This window comes from Macrotis lagotis, chromosome 1, assembly GCF_037893015.1.
Source record: "Macrotis lagotis isolate mMagLag1 chromosome 1, bilby.v1.9.chrom.fasta, whole genome shotgun sequence".
Taxonomy (NCBI): domain Eukaryota; kingdom Metazoa; phylum Chordata; class Mammalia; order Peramelemorphia; family Peramelidae; genus Macrotis; species Macrotis lagotis.
Window position 1 is genome coordinate 591,829,425 of NC_133658.1, and position 17,007 is coordinate 591,846,431.

General features: G+C 35.2%; 1 protein-coding gene across 8 annotated transcripts in view; it reads right to left on the reverse strand.

Annotated features, from left to right (window-relative positions):
* Positions 1-17,007, reverse strand: part of NMNAT3 (nicotinamide nucleotide adenylyltransferase 3) — a 208,491-nt gene that overhangs the window by 143,579 nt on the left and 47,905 nt on the right. The gene's annotated exons all lie outside the window — the stretch shown is intronic.

The window sequence follows — 17,007 nt, forward strand, 5'->3', positions numbered from 1 at the left end:
AATTGGGCAATGGTTGAACATCAACAACAACAGCAACAGGTTGGGTTTTAAAGCTAAAACCAAAAAGGAAGAGACATTTTATACTTAAATTAATAATTAATAATTAATTAATATTTATTTTGATTAATAATTATTCAGAATAAATTAAGTAATAAATTAAATTATAACTGCCAGAAAAATAGACTTGAGATATTCTTTTAAGTTAAGGAGGAATCAAAGTTCATATGAGATCCCAAGGTCTCATTTGTAGCGAATATAAGAGATAGGATTTGAACTGAGCTCTTCTAACTCCAAAAGCTATTGTGCTAACATGCAACAACAATTAACATCCTTCATTGCCTTTCAACTCTATATATACTATCCATAATTTCATCTGTATTTATAGTTATACTATATATATATATATATATATATAGTGAAATAAACTACTACTCTTTATAACAATGGATCATTAAGAAATGATTAAATTAAATTCATTATGTTCTATAATCAGGAATATACAGGAATTTTAAAGAAGACTTTCATTTAAAAAGTTCCTGTATATTTATTTATAACTTTTTCATGAATTCTAACATTAAAGAAACTCAACATATAAAGGATGAGTATAAAGATATATATATATATATATATATATGTGTGTGTGTGTGTGTGTGTGTGTATAGTATATACATATAAACACAGATATGAATATATAGACATATACTTATAGTTCAACTAGGGCAACATATTTAATATATACATATGAGTATATACATATGACTACACATGGATTTATATATAATCATATATGCAAATTTATATATATGTATAACACAGACTCACAGATTTCCACCCCCACCCCCCATATATACATATAAGTACAAGGTCAGCTAGATGGTGCAGTGAATAGAGTGCTGGCTCAGACTCAGGAAGACTCATCTGCTTCCTTAAAATCTGACTCACACATTACACAGTTGTGTGGCCTTGGCAAGTCACTTAACCCTGTTTACCCCAGGTTCCTCATTTTTAAAATGAGATGGGAAGGAAACATTTAGATATTCCAACTATCTTTGCCAAGAAAATCCCAAATGGGATGACTGAAATGACTGAAAAACAACAATATAGGACAAGAAACTGAAAATGGGTGGCAAAAATATTATATATATAGGTATATAGGAGTGTGTGTGTGTGTGTGTGTGTGTGTGTGTGTGTGTGTGTGTGTGCAAATAATGATGATGTTTGTCCTTCATCCTCAAAGAAGACCATGACATCAGGGGAGGTGGTGCCATGACAAGTACATGATTTGGATTTGTGTAGTGGGGGTTGTGCTAAGTCATCTCACTTTCTCTTCTGGAGTCAACTGGATCCACTGACCAAAAATGGATCAGGACAACTGGAGATGGCCCTGGATGCAAGGCAGAGTAAAGTGACTTGCTCAAGGTCCATCAACTAGTAAGAGTCAAGTGTCTGAGGAGGGATTCAAACCACTATCCTTCTGACTTCAAGACCAGTGTTCTCTTCCATCCACTGTGCTATCTAGTTGACATACATACATCTATCTATCTATCTATCTGTCTGTATATCTATCTATCTATCTATCTATCTATCTAAAACAGTCTTGGAGTGGGTCTTTTAAACTTTTATCAGGGCTTTTATTTGTAGCTTATATATACATATATACACATGCATACATATACAGATGTAAATATATATATATATATATTTATCTATCTATCTGTCTCTATATATCTAAACATAATATAAACATATACATATATAGTTCTTTGGGGAGAACTTTGATTCCTCCTTTACTTGAAAGAATAGTCCAGGTCTATTTTTCTGGCACTCCTTAAATAATTTATATGTGTCATATAAGGGTAAAATGCCCTTTTGAGTTTTATCTTTTTTTTTTTGCAAGGCAATGGGGTTAAGTGGCTTGCCCAAGGCCACACAGCTAGGTAATTATTAAGTGTCTGAGACTGGATTTGAACTCAGATACTCCTGACTCCAGAGCCAGTCAGTGCTCTAGCCACTGGACCACCTAGCCATTCCTTAGTTTTATCTTTAAAACTCAATCTTTTTGTTGTTGTTGTTTTTGTTGTTCAACCATTGCCCAATTATCTTGAAAAGCTTATGCAAACATTCTCTTAGATTACTTCTTTTTCTCCCCCTTTCCCTGTTCTCTTCAGGATCTGAAAGCATGTTTTGCTTCATTATTAAATATTAATATCCTACTTAATCCCCTCATCAATATACATATGAAAAAGTATAACTACATATACATATGTACATATAGTTAAACTAGTTTAAGTAGATATACTATATATCTATATAGCATATATATGCTATATATTTGTCTGTGCAAATATACACAAATGCACATATGTGCATATATCTGTAGCTAGATATTGCCCTAATTGAACCCTATTTCAGATTTACAGACTATTTGGTATTGTTTGAAGAAAAAACATATAAGAAGAAAGGCACAGCAATTGATTTTTTTAAAATCTGAAGTTAATAACTTTTAGATGTAGTAGTTTTCTAAGAAGGAAAAAATGAATATAGAATATAAAAGGATTAAATCTCAAAGAGTATAAATCTGCTTTTCTATGGTTCACTAACACAACAACCCATGTTATTTCCTTCTCTAAGAAACAGATTCATTATGTTGAATTATTGAACTCTTTATTGAACAGCTTATTGGCCATATGGTTGGACAGTTTTAAGTGTTTTCTGATACTTGATAAAAATGAAGAACAATCCTTTTCAAAGAGTTTACATCCTTCAATGAGTTTTTCCCAAATAACAACTGTGCCTCAAAATTGAGTTACTACATTTTTAATTTGTGGATACAATACTCCAATATTTTCGAGTTAACAAAATCTCAAATGACTTGGGCTTGTTCCAGGTTTTAGACCTTATGGAATTTTCAAGTGAATGTGTGTGCATGTACATCTGTGTGTGTGTGTGTGTGTGTGTGTGTGTGTGTGTTGAGTTTAATAGGTTTGTCAAAAACCTCAAAATATCAATCTTGAAATTAGATTCCTTAAGAATATAATGTAAGATTCTGTGGATCAGATCAGTCTTCTGGCACTTTCCACTATACACAACATAGTTATAAACCCTGACGTAAGTTAAAAAGATCCACTCAAAGACAAAAATCGCTATATATATATATATATACACACACACACACACATATATATTTATACACACTTAAATTCATTCCCCCTACTCCAATCCTTTAGGTCCTTACTCAGAACCTGACTCTTGTTTTGTTCAATGATTTTTTGGTTGTGTCTGATTCTTGGTGACATCATTTGGGGTTTTCTTGGCAAATATAACTAGTGATTTGCCATTTCTTTCTCCAGCTCATTTTGCAGATGAGGAAACTGAGGCAAACATGCTTAAGTGACTTGTCCAGGGTCACAAAGTTAGTAAGTGTCTGTGGTCATATTTGAACTTAAGAAGATGAATTTTCCTGATTCCAAACCCAGGATTTTATCCACTAAACCACCTAGATGTCACTATTCAACCATCAATCTGCAAATATTTTTCCTTAGCATTATTATCTGGTCAGTCTTTTATGGTTTAACAGATCTATATAATACTTTCTTTTGCTTTACATTCATTTATTTACAAAATTTTCATTATTTGCTTTTCAAGATCCTAACAAATCAGAGAAATGAATAGGAAACAGAGTGTAGCTAGTACAGTTATCATTGTGAAGTGGAAAAATAGAAGATATAATAAGTGACAGATAACCTAACAGTTGAATTCCCATGAATTTAGCAATCACTTATATATATAGATGACTTTTAAGATAAAATCATCATTCCCTGATCTTGACCTTTAGTCTACCACTTCCGGTTGCTGGCTGGACATTTTCATGCAGATATTCAACCGGTACTCTAAAGTCTAATTACTTCACTGGCATGGTAACTATTCCCTCCAGTAGGACTCTTCCATGCCCACTTGTGATTTGTACTTCTTGTGCATCTTATTTCCTTAAAATTTTCAGAGAGGATTCTATTAGCTGGAATTGGAAAGGGTTATACTGACTCTCCCCTTATAATGCTGAGCCTGCTACTACTTGTTATAAAGAAAAATGTAAAGTTAAGGCTCTCTACTACAATGAGAGTATGCTGATTGCCATCAGCAATTGAGGCCATACCTTGTATACCAATTGTAAGAGGTTGTGTTATTCACCAGTACAGACTGGGAGTGGGGGAAAGGGGGAATATAGATTATTCTAGATATGAATAGCACTGAATGGAATGGGGCTTCCAAACCCATTATGACACTGCATTATTATCTACACACTCAAACATCACAATCTACAAATTCACAGAAACCTGAATTTGGATGCCTAAAGGAAAAAAAATCACTTGAAAAGTTCTTCTACAAGCAATAAACATTATAGTCACTAAACTGGACCAGATTTATTGTAATAATCAGCTAGTTATAGTCAGAGAACTTCAATGGTCAGAAATTCTCCTAAAAACCTATATCCAAAGAAAAGTCAGTCTCATATGAGCACCTAGCATCTCTTCTTGTGCCCATTTTATGCAGTAATGGTCTATTTTGATCTGTTTAAGAAACCTATGTACAGTTGTCTAAGATTTTTGCTGACCTCAACTGCAATATGTCAGTGGACAGCAATTTGAGAGACACCCATGGTTACTGGGCCTGACCTGGATGAAGATCTAGCACAAGAGACAGAGAGATTGCAGGGCAAGAAGAGAACAGGATCATGAAAACTTAGAAGGAAGAAAATACTAAGGAGAGGCTGAATAAACACAGTACAAAGTACAACAAAGGTTGTAGAGAGGTCAGGAAAGATGAGGATGGAGAAAAAGTCATTTGTTGTGACAAGAGACCCTGATAACTTTGGAGAGAGCAATTTTAGTTAATGGTAAGGTTAGAAACTAGACTTAAAGAGTTAAAAAGAGAGGGGGAACAGAAATTGATTCAACATTTACAGATAGCTTGCTTAAGGAATTTTGCCATAAAAGGGAGAGATATAGCAGGAATGGATCAAATGAGGGCTTTTCTTTTAAATATGGGAAAGATGTTTGTCCTTCATTCTCAAAGAAGACCATGACATCAGGGAAGTGATACCATGACAAGCATATGAATTGGATTTGAGTCGGGGGGAGGGGGGTGCTGTGCTAAGTCACCATTCTCACTTTCTCTTCTAGATTCATCTGGATCCAGTGGCCAAAGATGAATCAGGATGATTGGAGATGGCCCTGCATGTGAAGCAATTGGGGTTAAATGACTTGCCCAAGTTCACACAGTTAGTAAATGTTAAGAGTTTGGATTCAAACTCCTGACTCCAAGGCCAGTGCTCTGTCCACTGTGTCATCTAGCTGCTTGATGGGAAAGATAAGAGCACATCTGAAGGGAGCAAAGAAGCAGCCAATAGACAGGGGAGTTGGAAGATTAGTTAGAAAATAAGAACAAAAGAGGAGATAATCTCCTGGAAAAGATAGGCTGGATTGGAATCCAGGGTGCATGTTCGCCTTGGCAAGTGCTTTGGAATTGTCTTGGATCACTGTATTACTGAAAATAGTTAACTCATTCACAATTGATCATCATACAATAATGCTGTTACTGTGTATAATGAACTGGTTCTACTTACTTCTTGATTTCTTTTTTTTTTTTTTGCAAGGCAGTGGGGTTAAGCAGCTTGCCCAAGGCCACACAGCTAGGTAGTTATTAAGTGTCTGAGGCCAGATTTGAACTCAGGTACTCCTGAGTCCAGGGTCAGTACTCTATCCATTGTGCCACCTAGTTGCCCCTAGTTCTACTTATTTCACTTTGCATCTGTTCATGTAAGTTTCAGATTTTTCTGAAACCATCCTGTCTGGTACTTCTTTTTTTTAAGGGATTTTTTAAAAAGGCAAATGTGGGGTTCAATGGCTTGCCCAAGGCCACACAGGTAATTATTAAGTGTCCGAGGCTGGATTTGAACTCAGGTCCTCCTGACTCCAGGGCTGGTGCTCTATCTACTGCACCACCTAGCTGCCCCTCTTTCTGGCATTTCTTAAAGCAATAGTTTACAATAGTATTCTATGGTTTTATATACCTGTGGGAATAACTTCAAATTGCTTTCCAAAATGGTTGGATCTCTTCAAAATTCCACCAAGAGTGGATTAGTGGGGTGGCTAGGTGGTGCAATAGATAGAGCACCAGCCCTGGAGTCAGGAGGACCTGAGTTCAAATCTGACCTAAGACAATAATTACCTAGCGGTGGACCTTGGGCATGTCACTTAACCCCATTGCTCTGCAAAAAAAAAAAAAAAAAAATACAAAATACAAAAAAAAAATTAAGAGTGCATTAGTGTCCCAGTTTTTCTTATTCCCTCTAATAGTTGTCATTTTCCTTTTCTGTCATATTAACCAATCTGAGAGCTGTGAAGTAGGGTCTCAGAGACATTTTAATTTCCATTTCTCTAAGCAATAGGAATTTAGAGCATTTTTCATGACTATAGATTTAGATAGCTTTAATAACTTCATCTAAAAACTACCTGTTCATATCCTTTAAGCATTTATCAATTGAAGAATGATTTATATTCTTATAAATGTGACTCAGTTCTCTTTTTCTCTCTATGTAAATATATATACATATACATATATATTTTATACACATACACACACACACACACACACACACACACAAACACATATATATCTCAGCAAAACTTGTAAAAAAAAGTCCTGTTTTTTCCTTTCCTTCCAATCTTGGCTGCTCTGGTTTTGTTTGGCAAAAAAATTAATTTAATCTGATGGAAGCAAACGTATCAATTTTATATCCTGAAATGCTGTCTATCTCTTGTTTAGGGTCACAGATTTTCCCTTTACCCATAGATCCAACAGATATTATATTCCATTCTCCCTTAATTTGCTGATTATATTCTAAATCATGTATCCTTTTTGACCTTAAGTTGGTATAGTATGAAATATTAGTCTATATTTAATTTCTTCCAAATTACTTTCTAATTTTCTCCCCAAATTTGTTAAATAGTGAATTCTTTCCCCAAAAGTATGGATCTTTGCATTTATCAAACACTAGATTACCGCAGGCATTTAGTACAGTGTATTGTGTACCTAAACTATTCTACTGATCCAACATTCTATTTCTTAGCCAATACCAGATTGTTTTATTACCATTTTGAAATACAGCTTGAGATCTGGTACTATTATGCCACTTTCCTTCATTTCCCCCACCCATTTATTCCCTTGATATTCTTGAACTTCTGTTCTTCCAGATGAATTTTGGTATTTTTTTCTAGCTGTACAAAATAATTTTTTGGTATTTGGATTTATATGACACTGAATAAGTATAGGAGTAGGCCTCACTGTTTTTTTTCAGTGAATTAGGGGGACAAGGTCTTCAGCTAAGAGAATGGAGATGGAAGAAACCATGGATGGATTGAGGAAGGAGGAAATGTTTGGAAAAGCTGCTGAGGGACTCTATGTTGACATGAGCAACAAGATGGCAGAATAAACATTTTTTTCTGTATTTCTATGGCCTCTCATATTTCTCCAAAGCAGAAATTATGTGGCAAAGATAAAACAATTTCAGCTATCTCTATGTTTTAGAAAGCCAGAATCCAGGAGGTTAAAAAAAAAGATCCAAATCCAGGAATTGATACTCATTCAGAACTCCTCCCCTACTTTCCATGATACCAGTAATAAGCTTGCATTAGCAGACCCAGCTTTTCAATCAAACACTGACTCTTCACTTTTTTTTTCTTTCTAGTATCATGAAAACCCTGGATTTAGGCTGCAAAAATTTTCCCAGGTCTTGACAATCAACTTGATTATGGTCCCTTTATGAGCAAAAGGTTGCTGGGATCCATGATCTAGAAGCATCAGAGCTGAAAAGCTCTGAACTGCCCTGGTTCCAGGTCAGAGAAATGAGGAACAGAGGGCATGAGACAGGGCACAAGGACAGGTTACTATGTATTTGGGGGTGGAAAAATTTAGGGGTGCAGGAAGATTGTGCAACCATCTTCCAAGTTCGAAAGAAAGAGCATAGAGTTCAGCTGTGACCAGTTTTGACCACCCAAAAGTCAACTGGTACATCTTGAAGGGGAATCTGCTTTGGTGAGTGGGTATGAGGGGGATTTTAACTATAGGCTTTGGTGACTGGGAGCTTAGTGGTTTCCTTAATAGTAACAGCAAAATTCAGAAGATGCTGTTTGAGGGAAAGAGAATGAGTTCTGTTTTGAATATAGTGAATTTGAGTTGCCTACAAATCATCCAGTTTGAGTAGTTCAAAAGGAATTTGGAGATATGGGGCTGAAGTTCAGGAGAAAGATCAGAGTCTGGTACAAAGACCTGGAAATCAATTGCAAGAAGATGATACATGTTACAAACAAGAGAATCAAGACAGAACCTTTGGAGGAAACTTAAGTTGGGGGGTGGGGTTTAACATGGATGAAAATTCAGTAAAAGAGACTGTGAAAGACTTACACAGTAGAAACTTTAGCAAAGTCACAGGATATAAAATGAACCTCAAATCCTCAGCATTTCTATATATTACTATCAAGATATAGCAGCAAGAGCTAGAAAGAGAAATCCCATTTAAAGTAACTTCAGACAATATAAAATACATGGGAGTCTACCTGCCAAGGCAGACTCAGAAACTATGAAAACAACTATAAAACACTTCTCACACAAATAAAATCAGATTTAAATAACTGGGCAATATCAACTGCACATGGATAGGCCAAACCAATATAATAAAAATGTCAATTTCTACCTAAATAAAACTACTTATTTAGTGCATTACCAATCAAAATTCTAAAAAATTCCTTTAATGAGCTAGAAAAAAAATTGTAAGTAAATTCATGTAGCGAAACAAAAAGTCAAGAATATCCAAGGATTTAATGGGAAAAAAAGTACAAAAGAAAGTGGCTTAGCCTTACCAGATCTAAAATTATATTATAAAGTATCAGTCATCAAAACTGTCTGGTACTGGCTAAGAAATAGAGTGGTGGATCAGTGGAATAGATTAGTTGCAAAAGAGATAGCAGAAAATGATTATAGTAATCTGCTGTTTGATAAACGCAAAGAGTCCAGCTTCTGGGATAAAAACTCTCTCTTTGATAAAAAAGACTTGGAAGTTTGTATGGCAGAAATTTGGATTAGAACAACATTTTACACCCTATACTAAGATAAGGTCAAAATGGTACAGGATTTAGATATAAAAGACAATTTTATAAGCAAGCTAGGAGATCAGGGAGTTGTGTACCTGTCAGATCTATGGAAAGGGAAGCAGTTTATGACTAAGGAAGAGATGGAGAACATCATTAAAAACAAACTAGATAATTTTGATTACATTAAATTAAAAAAGCTTTTGCATAGACAAAACCACTGTAACCAAGATCAAAAGAAATGTAGTAAATTGGGAAACAATTTTTACAACTAGTATTTCTGACAAAGGACTCATTTCTAAAATATACAGAGAACTGAGTCAAATTTTTTAAAAATCAAGTCTTTCTCCATTTGACAGATGGTCAAAGAATATGCAAAGGCAATTTACAGATGAGGAAAGCAAAGCAATCCATAGTCATATGAAAAATTGCTCTAAATCACTACTTATTAGGGAAATATAAATTAAAGCATCTCTGAGGTACCACCTCACACCTCTCAGACTGGACAATATGACCAGAAAGGACAATGATCAATGTTGGAAGGGATGTGGGAAATCTGGGACACTAATATATTGTTGGTGGATTGTGAACTGATCCAACCTTTCTGGAAAGCAATTTGGAATTATGCCCATAGAGCAATAAAAATGTGCATACCCTTTGATCCAGCAGGGTCTACACCCTGAAGAGATCATGAAAAAGGGTAAAAACATCACTTGTACAAAAATATTCATAGCAGCTCTAGAGAGCAATTTAGAATTATGCTCAAAGGGCAATAAAAACATGCATACCCTTTAATCCAGCAATACCACTACTGGGCCTGTATCCTGAGGAGAACATGAAAAAAAGATAAAAACAACACTTGTACACCCTGTTTGTGGTGACTAAGAATTGGAAATTGAGTGAATGTCCATCAATTGGGGAATGGCTGAACAAATTTAGAAACCAGGAGGGATGGGAATTCAGAGAGAAGCCTGGAAAGACTTGCATGAATTGATGCTGAGAGAAATGAGCAGAACCAGAAGAACACTGTACACCCTAAAAGCAACATGGGGGTTATGATCAACTTTAATGGACTTGTTTATTTCATCAGTGCAATAATCAGAGACAATTTTAGGACATCTGCAATGAAGAATACCATATGTATCCAAAGAAAGAATTGTGGAGTTTAAACAAAGACCAAAGACTATCAACTTTTAATTACAAAAAGTTACCTTATGTACTGTGTAAGTTGCTATCTCTTATATTTTATATTGTATTTTTTCCTTAAGGATATGATTTTTTTCTCAATACATCCAATTTGGATCAGTGTACAGAATGGAAACAATATAAAGACTATCGGACTGCCTTCTGTGGGTGGAGGGAGGGAAGTGAAATTGGGGAAAAAATTGTAAAATTAAAAAAAAATCTGACAAAAAAAGACTTAGTAAAAATCCTTGAAAGGAGAGAGTACCTAGGAAGAGAAGTTGATTGAAAGCATCAAAAGCTTCAGAGAAGTTAAGGAGGATGAGGACTGAAAAAGGGTCATTATACTTTGAAATTAAGAGAACAGAGGCAATTAGGTGGCTCAATGGACAGAGCACTGGTTCTGAAGTCAGGATGCTCTGAGTACAAATCTGGCCTTAGACACTAGATTTATTAGCTATATAATGCTGGGAAACTCACAACCCCAACTGACTCACCAAAACAAATGAAAAAAAAAAAGAAAATGAAAGGAAATTAAGAGAACATCAGTAACTTTAGAAGGGAAGTTTCAATGAAATGATGAGGTGAGAAGTCAGACTGCGAGAAGTGTAGATTTACAAGAGCGAACAAATGGTCAGTTCTAATATTTGTACTTTGCTTCCTGCTCTAATAAGTAATTTTCTGGCCTGAATCTCTAGTCCAACAAATCTTAATCTTTATCCCTTGGATTTTAAAACCCTTTTGCCCTCTGGTACTAATCCAACCTAGCCTAGGATAGACTAGAGGAGTTATATAATAATGTGTATTTGGATTCTAAGAAAAGTCACATTAAATGTTTGATTCAGTGTTAGCATTTCTCTTACCTCTTCCTAAATAGACTCCTGGACCATCTTTACTGTTTTATTGAAATCATTCTCTTTCTTCAAGCATCAACTCAAGATCCATCTCCTACTTGAGAAATTCCAGGATTTCCTTGTTTTTGTTTGTTTTTTAGTTTTTACAAGGTAGTGGGGTTAAATGACTTGCACAACTTATCATATGTCTGAGACAGGATTTGAACTCAGGTCCTCCTGACTCCAGTGCTGGTGCTCTATCCACTGCACCACCTAGCTACTCCCAGGAATTTTTTAATAGAATTCTCTCCCTTCTTGAATTTCTTATTGCACTTTGAATAGGCATCTTTCTTGTAATTATTATCAGATTTGCATTATTATTATTTGTGTAATGTTAACTCCACTAATAGATTTTATACTCTTTAAGGATAGGGACTATGTCTAAGTTTACCTTGACATCTCTTGTGCCCAGAAACATTCTATACATAGTATATACTTAATGAATATTTAATCAATTTGAAATATGTAGAAGGCTTACTTAACTAAGATCTTGGTTTATAAGGCATTCCAAAAGAATGCCATGCAGTCTAATAGAATTTAATCAACAAATATTTATCTAACAGCTACAATGTACAAAGTGCTGTACAAGGTTTAATGAAGCATCTAGAGATCAGTCTTACCTCTCAAAGTGCTGATAATTTAGTTGAAAAGATTAACCATACCCATGTGAATGATAATATTTCACATCACCATAGTGCTTCAATATTAACAAAACACATTGCCCACAAAAATCCCAAGTCTGAATCATGATAATATTCAGATTTAGATAGTAGATAGGAATCAAGAAAGAGGAAGATAGAGGAAGAAGAGCCAAGAATATTGCTTGTAAAAATGTGCTATTCTCTACTAATATTTTCATCATAATTTCTTTGGAAGATTAATATCAAAGGTATGGAAAAATATTGAACCTTATTAATACTGAAAAAATACTGACTAAAGGATTATCAACAAATACTCATATACATTCTTTTCTAAATACATTATACGAGATAAAATTAACTAGGAAAAAAAGTTAAATTTTACATGGGTTCAAAAAAATCAATACCACAAGTATATGACAGAAAAGAAGTAGCTACACAACACTTCATTTGAAAAAGATTGGGGGTTTAAATGGATTACAAACTTTGTATGTGTCAATTGTGTCACTAGGTAGTCAAAAAATAAACACAAAACAAAAACTAATATGATCCTAGGCTGCATTAAGGAAGGCGCAGTGTCTAGGGAGATAGTCCAGTTGTATGTTATCCTAATGAGATCACAACTGAAGTAGAATGTTTATTTATGGTTGTCACTATTTTAGGAAAGACATTAATTAATAAGTTGGAGAGATTAAAAAGAAAATGAACAAGGTAATGAAGGTTCGCCAGAAGACAGACTGAAGGAACTTGCCATGTTTAACCTGGAAAAAAGGAGATTTAGAAGGGTTAAAATGATCATCTTCAAGTGTCTGAATTCCTTCCATTTAAAAGAGAGACTAGCCCTGTACTGCTTGATCTACGATGGGTGGAAATGGCAAAGTAGGAAATTTAAGCTTGATGTAGAAAAAGACTTCCAAACAATTATAACTATCTCAACATAGAATAGACCATCTACAAGGCAGTGGGTTTCCGCTAAATAGAATGTTTGGATGACCACTAGTTGGGTGTTTTAAAGATTCTTATTCTTTGATGAGTTAAGCTTGATGGGCTACAGGGTTTTTTCCAACTTTGAGATAATGTGATTTTGGTATAAAGATTAGACTGAAATGAAAAGTGTTTATTAAATGCTTACTGTGTGCTGAGCACTGAAGATATAAATACCAAAGCAAGATATCTCCTGCCCTCTGGATATTATATTCTAATAGGGGAAGAAAACAAAAATATAAATAAGAAAACCTGTTAGGAGAAATGTGTAACTACTCCTGAAGAAGGAAGAAAGGAAAGGTAACATGGCAGAGTGGATTGAGTGCTGAATCAAGCTAGAAAGATCTGTGTTCAAATTTTTCTCCTAACATTTACTAGCTGTATGAGACTAGATAAGTCATTTAGTCTCTCTGAGTTTCGATTTTCTCACCAATAAAAATAAAGTTTCGATTAGATGACTTATAAGGTTCTTTCCAGTTCTAAATTTCTGCTTCTATAGAAACATCCAATTGAGAAGTTCAGGAAAAGATCATGCAGGAGATGACATGTGTTTTATATCTTGAAGGCTAGAAAGGACTTCAACAAGCAAAGATGGGAAAAGATGGGTATTCTAGACACAGGGTTCTTGTTCTTTGATGATGTTTGTCTTTCATTTTTGAACAAGACCAAGGGAGGTGATGCCGTGACAAGCATGTGAATAGGGATTTGAATGAGGGAATGCTGTGCTAAGTCACCAGCCTCACTTTTCTCATGTAGAACCATCTAGGTCCAGTGGCCAGATATGAATTAGGATGGCTGGAGATGACCCTGGATGCGAGGTAATCAGGGTTATGTGACTTTCCCAAGGTCACATAGCTAGTGAATGTCAAGTATCTGAGGCTGGGTTTGAACTCCTTCCCCCTGACTTCAAGGTCAGTGCTCTATCCTCAGTGCCACCTATCTGCCTTGCTATTCTTTATCCTTTGTTTGAAAGAAGATCAAAGACATCATGGGGCTAAGATTTGACTTGGGTGTGAATTGAATTTAAGTGAGGAAGAGAAGCATAAAAATTCTCAGCATCACTCTCTTCCAGAGTCACTCAAGTCCAGTGGCAGGACAAAAGTCAAGATAACAAGCAATGACCAGGAGATAGTGGATGACTTAGACATATGGAGGCAAAGATATGGTGAAAGTTAAGTACAGAGTAAGTCCACAGGATGCATAGCAGCAAACCTTAGTAGAAAGGTGGGGCAGTGTCAGACTGTACAGCATTCTTGTATGGTGATTGAAAAAGTTTGTTGGCATAAAAATATCATCCTGATGCTCTGCCTTATAATACTGTAATGTTGTAGTATCTTCATGACATGTAAAAGGTCAAGTCTCTCATTGCATCCAGATCAACACCAGAGGTCCTATTTCCTATACTATCAGACCACTGAGTTAAAACAATTCTGAAAGAGGCAGGGAAAAGATGTCTTAGCACAACATTTCCCTCACTTTAATCAACATAATGTATATATCTTGTCATCATTCACTAGATGTTATAGTCTTTTTCGATTACGAAGGATAACAATCAATTGAACTGACAATCAGGTATATATTTAACAATAAATATAATCATTATTGGGCTGCATGAAAACAAGGAATTGGAAAGTAGCTTTACTTAAATGGCAGTTACTAAGCTTTTCATACTAACAATTCTTACTGATCTCATTTTAAAGCTTTCATCAATAACTCCAATTTAATGTTTATCTTGGTCATTCATATAAATATTAATATTCTTACTTTCAAAGAAAAAGATCTAAGCAGCTGGTTTGTGCACAATCATCCTGCATTATCTTCTCTTCACAATGGCCCAGGATTAAGGTACCATACTCTTTTGTCTAATACTTTGATCTGTCCACTCAACTCATCTAATGGGAATGAGTTGATAGTAGATAGTATGGTCAGTTAACCTCTTCTATTGTTTCAAGAGATTTGCTTTAGGAGAATTTCAAGCTATGGATGAACTGACTGGTTTAATAACACGTGTGTGAATGTTGTGGATGAGGGGAATGCATTAATGTGGTACCAGGGAAGACAGTAGGGAAGGTGGTCCTCTACCCCAATGAACTTCTAACAATAAGATTTCAAGATGCTGAAGTCACATGTGGCTCTTCTTTCCAGGGAAAGTAAAGGTGAGAGTCTAGAGAGGATCATAGATTACTAGACTTAGAGATTTCAAGAGTCCTTACATATCATTTAGGAAAATGAAGTCCCAAAGGTTAAGAGACTTCTCTAAAAGTTTGTTGTTATTCAGTTGTGTCCCACTCTTTGTGATCCCATTTCAGTTTTCTTGACAAAGACACTGGAGTAGGTTTGCAATTTCCTTCTCCAGATCATTTTAGAGGAGGAAATGAAGAAAACAGTTATGTGACTTGCCCAGGGTCAGTCACCCAGCTAATGTACAAGGTTGGATGTGAACTCAGGAAGAAGAGTCATCCCCACTCCAAATCTGGGACTCTACTGTATCACCTAGCCCTTTCTCCAAGGTTAAACAGGCTGTTTAAGTACCAGATCCAAGATTTAAAAAATCACATCCTCTGGTTCTAAATTCAGAGTTCATTTGTCTATACATATGTATATATATACCTCATGTTGCCTCTTTAAAACCATTCTGTCCTTATGACCCAGTCTTCTAACCTTTAGTGACTAGGTCAGCTTATCTTCAGAACCTTAAGAGGAATAGTGGTAGCAGAATTTAAGAAGAATTAGGAAATTATTCTTACTCCCAAATATTTCCCTCATATGCTTACTGATGCTTCAAATCCCTTTAATAGGAACAATGTAATTTGTTCTATAATTTCAGAGTAAGGTTTAAAATGCAAATTCCTTCTGCATAGAATAAACTGGTTGAAACTTCAAAGAAATAAGCTACTATTGAGTTCTTTCCTGCTTTTAAAAAAGTAAAGAGGAGGGAGACATGTGAGGTGCTAGGGAGGAAAGTCACTACACTGTCTTGGAATGGCTTTCAACTGTGGAAGAACAATGCAATTGGGTTGTTTTTATTATATTTTCTTTTATTGCATAATACAGACTTTGGGGAACATTAAGAAATTATCTTGGAATCAGTGACTTCAATCTCCTTTTTATAGACTACTCAAGAGATGAATTTTTTTTTAGGTTTTTGCAAGGCAATGGGGTTAAGTGATTTGCCCAAGGTCACACAGCTAGGTAATTATTAAGTGTCTGAGGCCAGATTTGAACTCAGGTCCTCCTGACTCCAGGGCCGGTAATCTATCCACTGTGCCACCTAGCTGCCTCAAGAGGTGAATCTTTTATGCTTTGCATGAAAAATACACTGCCAAATGAAAAATAAGCATTTGATCATACCATACTTGTATCATATTTCCTCTCCAAGTCAGGATTTCTTGACTTTCATAACATATGGGACTTCAGAAGTCTCTCTTCCTAGACTTCCTGGAATCCAACTCTTTTTAAGACTTAGCTTAAGGGGGCAACTAGGTGGTGTAGTAGAAAGAGCACCAGCCCTGGAGTCAGGAGGACCTGAATTGAAATCCTACCTCAGACACTTAATAATTGCCTAGCTGTGTGACCTTGGGCAAGTCACTTAACCCCATTGCCTTAAATAAATAAAAATTTTTATAAAGACAGCTTAAAATGCCAACACCTACAAAGGATCTTCCTAATTCTCTCAATTAGTATCATCACTCCAGAAATTACTTCACATTTATTTTGCACGTTTTGTATATTTACTTATTTGTGTACATATTATAATTCTTTCTCCTTCCCTCTACAATAGTAGAATGTAAATTTTTTAAGTCTAGCATTGTTGTTTTTTTGTTATTATATTCCTAGAGGATAGTACACAGTAAACATTTAAGAAATGTTTGTGGAATAAGTTAATTTTTAAAAAGTAGATTATCTGGTTCAATTGCTTCTAAGAAACAAAGTATCCTTGGATGAATGTGGATATCCATTTATCATAATATGGAGAGAATTGCATGCATACTTCAGAACATCAAATATCATATAGGACAAGTTAATAGAAATATCTTTTTATCTCTGAAAAGCAAAGCAAACCACTCAGCAAAGAAAGAAAAAGAGAGGGTAGGACAGCAGGAGAAAGAGAGAGAGAAGAGAAGAGAAGAGGAGAGAAGAGAAGAGAAGAGAAGAGAAGAGAAG